General features: G+C 42.5%; 1 long non-coding RNA gene across 1 annotated transcript; it reads left to right on the top strand.

Annotated features, from left to right (window-relative positions):
- The first annotated feature begins 358 nt into the window (after positions 1 to 358).
- On the top strand, positions 359 to 7,772 carry LOC135901021 (uncharacterized). The gene is made up of 4 exons (XR_010564002.2): positions 359 to 950; positions 1,941 to 2,045; positions 4,779 to 4,922; positions 7,715 to 7,772. It is a non-coding gene; the product is annotated as an uncharacterized lncRNA (long non-coding RNA).
- Positions 7,773 to 8,739: the final 967 nt, after the last annotated feature.

Below are 8,739 nucleotides of genomic sequence, written 5' to 3'. Positions count from 1 at the left end.
ACACTCTTGACATAGCTTAAACATGCATTAGTGATGTTCGGCGTGGTGCAGTGGTAAGATGCTTGTCTCGCAACCGTCAGGTCCAAGGTTCGAATCCTTGGCGAAAGGCATTTTTTTACCTTTGTTTTTTTATTTTATTTCGTATTAATAATTTTACATATCCTTAAAATGGCCTCTGTCAATTTTTATTAAATATTGATCAGGAACTACAGAATTTTCGACTACAGGGCGTCACACTACAGAGCACAGAACGACAGTCACAACGTCCTAAAATACGACAGACTGAAAATTTGCTGTTGTGTTTTTCAAGTGGGTGAGACGTCTATACGGCGTATACGCAGATTGCTGTCCTCTCTATTAAAAGCAACGTTGCTGAAACACGTCGTACAAGACGCTGTACGACTCGCATAACATCGAAATACAACGCCGTCACCATCCATGAGATCACCGAAAGCACGGTCGCTTTCAGTGGCGGCCTACAGATGGCAGCACAGGGAGCGCCGGTAAAGTTACAGGTGATATTATTTTGCCGTCCTCAGTTGTCGCGTTGTCGCCACATGTGAATGCTTGCTGCATTGACGCCGTCCGATGTAGTTGTTTAATCGTGTGTACGCGGTGCCGAGAGAAATTGTGGTGCATTTTGTGTGCATTTAGAATCGCAAAACCCCTGGGACCGCGTAATGTAGCCCGCAGTATCCTTCGTGTGGTGCGCCGATGTCGAAGATATGACCCTTCGCGCTTCCTTTGTTCCGGGCTCATGAACAGGATCTTCTCCTCTGGCACTGTCGCATCGTATCGCGCTGTACGGAAGAATTTGGTGAAAGTTGTGCTCTTACGTCCTGTAGTTGATCCGCAATTCAACAGTGTGTGCGCCGGAAGGACCGTTGGTGCAGTCGATGCCACGGCACCTGCGACACTAAAAGGAGCGTTTTCCGAGTACGCCTAGAAAGGTAAGTCCGGCGCTTGCGCGCATTCTTCCTGTCTATGGTTCGTGAAGTGTGCGTTGTTGTACGTATCGCAAGATCCGTACAACAACCGGATCCGGATTTGTAAAGCAGCAAGAATTATAAATGTGGTTTTCAAATGGTTGTTCTTCATGTCGCAGTGCACATTTAGCAAAAAGTTCCATGGAAATTGCCCTGAAACGTGTTCATGTTACCAACAGCTCTATCTGTGGTTTATTTACTTTCACCTATGAAGCACGCTAGCGCGGGTGGTTCTTTGATCTAAATGGGCACAAAAATTCAAGCAAAGAAAGTTACTGTTTGTGTACATAATTTTTCATTAAGAAATGGTATAGGCATTTCTAGAAGTAGTACGTCGATGTGTCGTCGTCACAGCTAACAGCTGCGCGAGATGGCACCCGATTTCTTCGTCGACGCATGGCCAGATTTTTAGCTTGTATGGAAATTCTTCTGTTTATAGAGTGTCGTCAGATGACGTGTATTAGTGTCCTGTGTGTTTTCGTGTACTTGTAAAGGATTCCGATCTAGCAGAGAAGCCGAAATTACATAAGCAATGTTTCTTTTTAATCGAAAAATCTTTCTCTTTTCTGTATTGTCCCTCCAGAAATGAGGTGGTCTGTTGTAATTTTAAGCGCATCGTCCTTTGGGAGTAGTGCTTTGTTGCGCCGCATAGACAAGTTAGGTTTTGGAACGCTTTTCATGTCCTAAGGAATTTTTTGATAGTACAATTCACATTTCACGTTATACAGCTGTACGTTTGTGTGAACCTTTTCATAGTAGATTCATGTTCTCTACAGTTCGATTTACGTGTTATTTAACCGCCTGTGATGTTACAATCAGATATTTGCACAACCAGTTGCAGCTTCATGTAACTGGTTGTATGATACTTTTTTCAAAATATGACGTGATCTTTTTATATCACAAGTTTGTTGTTTCAGCAGGGATTACAATAAATAAGTATTTATTATTGTTTAGGGATGGCAAGATTTTGTGAACCAGAGGCACCTCCACATATGCACCTGCGGCACTTCTGCAGCCTCAACAGCACGGAAAAGTACCTGATGTGCATGCTGTGACAAGGTGTGTGCAAAGTAGTTGCTGCCACTTACACGAGCTGCAGATTTTGTTGGTATCATCCATGTTTGGAAACTCTCCTGAATTTTTCGTGGGTTTACAAATGTGGGCTCATTTTACAATTTTATGAATGTCATTTTAGAAAGACAATGAAGTTGTGTTGGTTAAGATGTTTTAAAGCTGTTGAGAGATTGACGGCATGACATTGTTAAAATGCATGTAAAAAATTAATTGTAATGGTACTTGTACTGCTTTATTATTAGCGATGCAATATCTCTAACGAGAACATCAGAGGGGCACTTGCTTTTAGGAAGTTTAGTCAGATAAATTCCTGAAGCAGCGTAAAGCTCTGTAATTTAAAAAAAAATGTTGTCAGTTACTGGTTTCAAGTTCGCTGCTGCTTTTCGTGCTGCACGACAAGTTAAATAATGGTTGATAATGTGTGTGTGACGTAATAGTTCTGCGCAAACACACGAGGTGGAGAGAAGTAATTAATAAAGGGAAAATCAGACATCCACCCGCTCGTACCATTTGCTACAAAGGAAACCTGTATGCGTTCCTCAAAAGGAAAGCCGCACAGTTGAAGAAAAATTCGTCCTGGTCCGGGACTCGAACCTGGGACTACCGCCTTTCCGAGGCAGCCACTCTACCATCTGAGAATAGCAGCTGGCTAGCACATGGCAGGGCGAAGTCGAATTACTTGACAACGCGAAGCAAAAGCAAGGGTTTGACGTAATATTTTTTCTCCTTTATTAATTACTTCTCTACACCTTGCGCATTTCCGCAGAACTATTACGTCAGACCCTTGCCTTTGCTTCATGTTGTCGACAAATTCGACTTGGCCCGGCCATCTGCTAGCCGCCTGGTTATCTTAGATGGTAAAGCGGCTGTCCCGGAAAGGCGGTGGTCCCGGGTTTGAGTCCCAGACCTGGACGGTTTCTTTTTTTCAACTGTGAGGCTTTCCTTTCGAGGAATCCGTACGGGTTTCTTTTGTAGCAATTGCTACGAGCGGGTAGATGTGCGATTTTCCCTTTATTAATAATGTGTGTGTGTATGCAACAATGGGGGTGCTGAGAGCAAGCTTTAAAATAATGTGTGCTATGTCCCCAACAAAGAATTTAGTGTCTGCAGCATTTTTACAAAATGTTATGTTCACAGGTTGGCAGGTATGACATAATGTACAACAATAATGTACAACACTTTTGCTGTAGATGCATTTTCATAACTTCCATTTTCTGTCTACTTGAATCGTATATTTAGAATTTGGCCCACCTTCAGTTTGATCATGTTACATAGGTAGCCCCCCCTGAGTTAAATATAATTAGGAGCTATTGTAGATATGCATGATATACCTACTCACTGTATTGTGACAGATATTTTTAGGGACTGTGTTGTGAGGCATGCATATCCTTTTACCTGTATGTCTTGCTGCAGGTTGCCCGACAAAAGCATAAATGCTTTGCCCACCTTTATTATTATGCTTTCATGTAGACTTCTAACATGTGTGCCCACATAGACTCCATGTTCTTATTTACATTTTTCTAAGTATTCACTGTTGTGCATTACATTATTGTGTTACATTACTGTGCATTACATGATTTTCTTTGTTTTATTTTGGAGGGGGGGTATTCATTTCTATAATAGTACAGAGAATAGGAGTTCAAAACAAAAAGCCACGAAAGGTGGCTTAAACGTGTATGAAGCTTGGAATTCTACATTCCATCTCCTAAAGCGCTACCAGTAGTAAAACATTCCGAATTGTCTTTTTTAGAAGCTAGCTGCCAGATACATAGTCCCATTATGAGAGTATGTTATTTTTTCTTCTTTGGTCTGACTTGTTTTGTTGAATGTTCTCCTTGTTAGTTCAGAATTTGTTTTCTTGCCACCTCATGCAATACTCCAACTGGAGCCTATGAGCTATGTGTATAATAAATAAGTAAATTCCTAAAGCATGCAACAAACCATGCAGCATAGCATTTAAATGTTGCCAGTTTATAATGCTTCTTCAGTGCAGCGCATCATGGAGCTTGAGGCTGATCTCTTCAGATGTAAAACAAATTGCAGGTTATGAAAATGTGGTCCTACAAACTGCTGGTTACGCATGTCAGTCAGCCTATTGCAGTGGTCACAAGTGAGAATGTAACCAGAAGCTGGGCGTGCTCGGCCATTTTGCATATGGCACAGGATAAAGCTTCACCTCTGCCATTGCTTCTCTTATAATAATGGCCTCCGAGTATACATGCCGAGTTATGCTTCTGGGGACACCTATTAGTTAACCTTATCAGGTAATACCATTAGCCTTATGGGTGCTATAATGTTGCAGTGCCTGGCCCTTGCGCCACTATACAATACACATTCATTCAATGTTGCAGTGCCTGCAGGATGGCCAGCATTACAACACATTAAAATTATTGTACAAGTCATGCAATGGTATCGGGATTGGCCCACCAAGTGACAACCTTTAATTACACTATACCTGGGATCAGCTCACTCAGTCAGGGAGACATCCATGCATAAGGGGAGTGGTATGGCAAATAGAGGGCGTTCGATTAATCTTTCTCACATAGATAGCTGATACATATAATCTTTCTTAAATTGGATGCTTTGTTGCTCAAAGTGAAGTTACTTATGGGCATAATGTCAGCATTTCGATCCTATTTATGCTTAACGAAAGTTGCTCTGTTCAGTGTCACTTTTTATATTGTTTCGCTTGTGATTCTAAGCTCACTTGTTTTATAGCTGCTGTAGGTATGGCTGGACCTGGAGAAGAAGTGTAAGCAGACCATGCTATGTTGCTGATCTGCGCTGATCTCCACATCCAAGTTGGTCCTGCGACAGTTGGGCACCTTGTGCCTTGCTTCATTGACAAGATGATATAATATGGTGAGCTTGTACTTCAATATCGGTATTGAAAATTATGTTAAGGAAAAAAGACAAGGATTGGTCTTTATGATAGATACACTCATGTTCTTTCTTTAAGGTGTTCTGTTGACACTGTTCTGCATGGACAAATTTTTAGAGAATTATAACAGTCCTGTATTGCAAAGTGCCATGGCGCTAGTTTATGCGTTCAACTAGCACTCTTTCACCAAAAAAAGCCTTATTTAGCACACAATTCACAAGGAAAGAAAGGAGGCAACAGGACAGAGTGCTACTAACAGTTCAGTATTATTGCTCGCACAGTGATATTGTGCAAAAGGTGAAAGGGGGAGAATAGATCAGAATACATGCTGTTTGCACAGAAACGAAAAGGACGCATCACATGGTGAGCGTGACACTTGTTTTACAATGATAAGAAGCAGTCTCACTGTCTAGTAATTCTCTGCATGAGGAGCTAGCGCCAGGTTCCTCGTCATACATATAAGAAAAGCCTCAGATATCTCTCCAGCGCTTTTGTCTTTATATTTTGTCACGATCAAGCAGCTTTCAAACATGGGTGCATGTGCGCCGAGAGCAGTGCACTACCACTGCTAACTGACCCATGCATCAAGTTTGCTTGGTCACGCTGCCAGTCATTTATACATTGGCCGGTTTATCCGATGTAGCCTCTACTGCACGAAATGGTATGTGACAGACACTGCACCTGTGTACTGTACGTGCTTTGTTACATGATTTTTTTCTCAGAGATACTGATGCAGGCCTTTTCATTATTTACATGCCTACACAACAAACCAAGCCAGCATGAGGCAACTGCTCTCGGCACGAAACAAACTTGATTCGTTAGTTTTCGTTCATTGGTGCGATCACACTAAGGCAGACAAGCTTGTAGGCTCTGCTTCTGCAATTTGTACAGCACACTGACAGCACTGGTGTGGGCCTCATCTGTGGGCTGACTGATGGCACCTTCTACAGCGCAGACCACTTGTGTTGGGCGAGGCACCAATGTTGACGTTTGTTCCCTTGTGCAAAACAGCAGTCCTAGGTTTTGAGTAGTTGTAGGAAGACAAGGTAAACACAACTTCCATGGCTTGAGTGGGCTCATTTTTCTTGGGGCATCTAGCTTTTTTTCTTGCAACTGTGCAGAGGTGCTTCCCTAGAGTCGGTGTGAAAATGGCATAGAGCTGTGCATTCGGGAACTCCTGAACAATGATCTGCTGTAGTTAGGGCTTTGCGAAAATGCACTGTCTACCAATTGGTAGAAGGTGCATTATTCAGCCACTGATTTCCTGTTGGCATGCTTGCACTCGTGCTGTCAGTAATTTCTTGCCTTGCCGAATTATCTTGAGGCCCCACGCTGAAGTTGCTACCGATGTCTTCATGTGCAGACTTTTCAGGATGAGGTTTTTTGCTTTGCAAATGTTGTTGAAAGGTAGGTAGTGCTTACAGGTAGCTATTCTAGATATTAGTGGAATGAATTGGCCCATCTTGCTTCATCAAACATCGTCACGCCGACATCAGTTGCACAAACAAAAAACCTGGCCTACTCGCAGCGTCGTGCACGAAGAAACAAACAAATCAGCTGCTGGATTGTCTTGACATGGCATACTAAGCTGAGACCGGAACTGCTGTAGCTACAAACCAGGCAGAGACGATGATGATGAGCAGGGATTTGCAGTAGCGCCACTTCGTGGGGCAGCAAGGAGGCTCCGTTCAAAACAAAAATGTCGTTCAGCAAGTAGAACGATGCAACGGTCAGAGTCGGTGCATGGTGCTCTCGATCAAGTTGGCTCAAGGAGTGTCCGAAAATCAGACGAGAGGTTGCAAGGCGTCCGAACTTTCGGAAGTTGTTATACATTATGGTCCATGGGGAGAATGGCGGTGCCGTGAAGCAGACCGAGTAATCAAGTCCGAATTTTCGGAGTCCGGAAAATCAGTCGGCGACTGTACCTATACCTATGTGTCTATGTATACCTAGGTGCAACAGTGTTTGCTATGATCTGTGCAAGAATTGCTGTTGCCCGTAGATGCCCAACATGTCGGGTGTCAAGTTGTAAAATACCTTGCAAAAGTGATCTACGGAAAAATACCGCTTCTGCTATATTTCGCTTTTGCAAGAAATTTTGCGGCTGCTGGCACCTACCTTAAAAGGCTTTATATGGTCTTCGCATGGCCAGGGCCTTCTACTTTTGTGAGTTTGCTTATCTCGAAATTTACCCCGGTTTTTATAACGTCAAGTTGGCGGGATCCCTAGTCTCCTTTAACGTGTACCCAATAGACCTTACGTAGGGGTTTTGGCATTTACCTGCCATTATCGGGTTCCTCTGCCTGGCCGGGTTGAATCCCGGCCAGGCAGAGGGCCGGGATTCAACCCCATGCCCTCTGCCTGAGCAGCGCAATGTCAAAGCCAGTACACTACGGTATTTTGCTGGCAGAAGGGTTTAGTTTCTGAATAATTTATTATCTCAACCTGTCAGTGTTGTTTTTAAAGGTATTTCATGTTTGTATTCTGTTGCTTCAATACTAGTAATTATTGCTAATCAAACGATGTGTTCATCTTTTTCCTATAACACTTGCTTCAATCGCCTGCTAATTATGACAGCTTATTCTCCCACAGTAATTCATGTTCCCTTGAAACATAGGCATTGCATGAAACCACATATTTTTCAATAAGATTTATTCATTATCTCCTATGACCGGAATGCTGAACCTTTCTTATCTGTGGAAACATAGGCGAATTTGCCTATGTGCCAACCTGTTGCATGAATCAAGATAAATTATTGGCTTTACTTTTTCAGGTGCCCTGCTCGCTCTCACCCAAGCAACCCACTCCAGCGGTCTTCTCTCGGCAGACTGGATGCATCGAAATACCGTTAGAAGGTCCAATAAACAGTGCTTGGGACATTTATGACATGCTTTTTTTTAAAGCCGGATGACTTCAGGCTTAATGAAAGCTCAAGTTGGTGTACAGAAATACCTACGTAAAGTATACTTGTCTTTTTCACTTACAAGTACATGCCAATACTTTGCCTGACATTTTTCACCCCAAAATTACGCTTTACTGTGGATTTGTGAACAAACCATTACAACGAAAAGCACTCCATTAAAACGAGTACAAGTAATCGAACACATACTTAATCTGCAAGAATTACATTTGCATACTTGTAGTAAATATGAAAATGAGGTACAGTCTTCTTCAGGGTGCATTTTCTTGTAGGTCATACATAAAGAACGTACTCGTGGGTCGTACAAAACTTGTTCTTGATGTATCGCATCAGTGTTGGTAGTGCTAATCAACTTATGCCGAAAATTGTGTTCATCTTCATATCAAGCAATGTGCCAGGCAAACCTACATGTGAAAGTGGCATTCTTGTTGCAAACATAATGCAGATCTACTTCTCTTCAATGCTGATTGCAAATACACAAATGTACAAAATAGGTTTAAGAGTAAATTATATTAAGCAACATCAATCCATTCTGAAAGGACCAGGTATGATTGCAGCAAAATATAGGTCTGAACAGGGGCAAACAGGTCTGGCTTAGATAGGACGGGTTTAAACGGGTCAGGATTAAACAGGATTTAAACGGGTCAGGATCAAACAGGATTTAAACGGGTCAGGTTTAAACAGGATTTAAACGGGTCAGGTTTAAACAGGAATAAACGGGATTTAAACAGGTCAGGACTGAACAGGATCAAACGGGGTCCCGTTCCATAACCCTATTTGATGAAACCCGTTTGAAAACAAATAGGATTTTCTAGTAGGGCAGCACTCTTAGGAAAGGCCCCTTTCGTGGGTGAGCGTCGTTTTATCATTTATTGCTG

The sequence above is a fragment of the Dermacentor albipictus genome, chromosome 2, assembly GCF_038994185.2.
Source record: "Dermacentor albipictus isolate Rhodes 1998 colony chromosome 2, USDA_Dalb.pri_finalv2, whole genome shotgun sequence".
NCBI classification, from domain to species: domain Eukaryota; kingdom Metazoa; phylum Arthropoda; class Arachnida; order Ixodida; family Ixodidae; genus Dermacentor; species Dermacentor albipictus.
The sequence above is the reverse complement of the archived record's forward strand: the minus strand, read 5'-3'. Positions and strand labels throughout refer to the sequence as shown.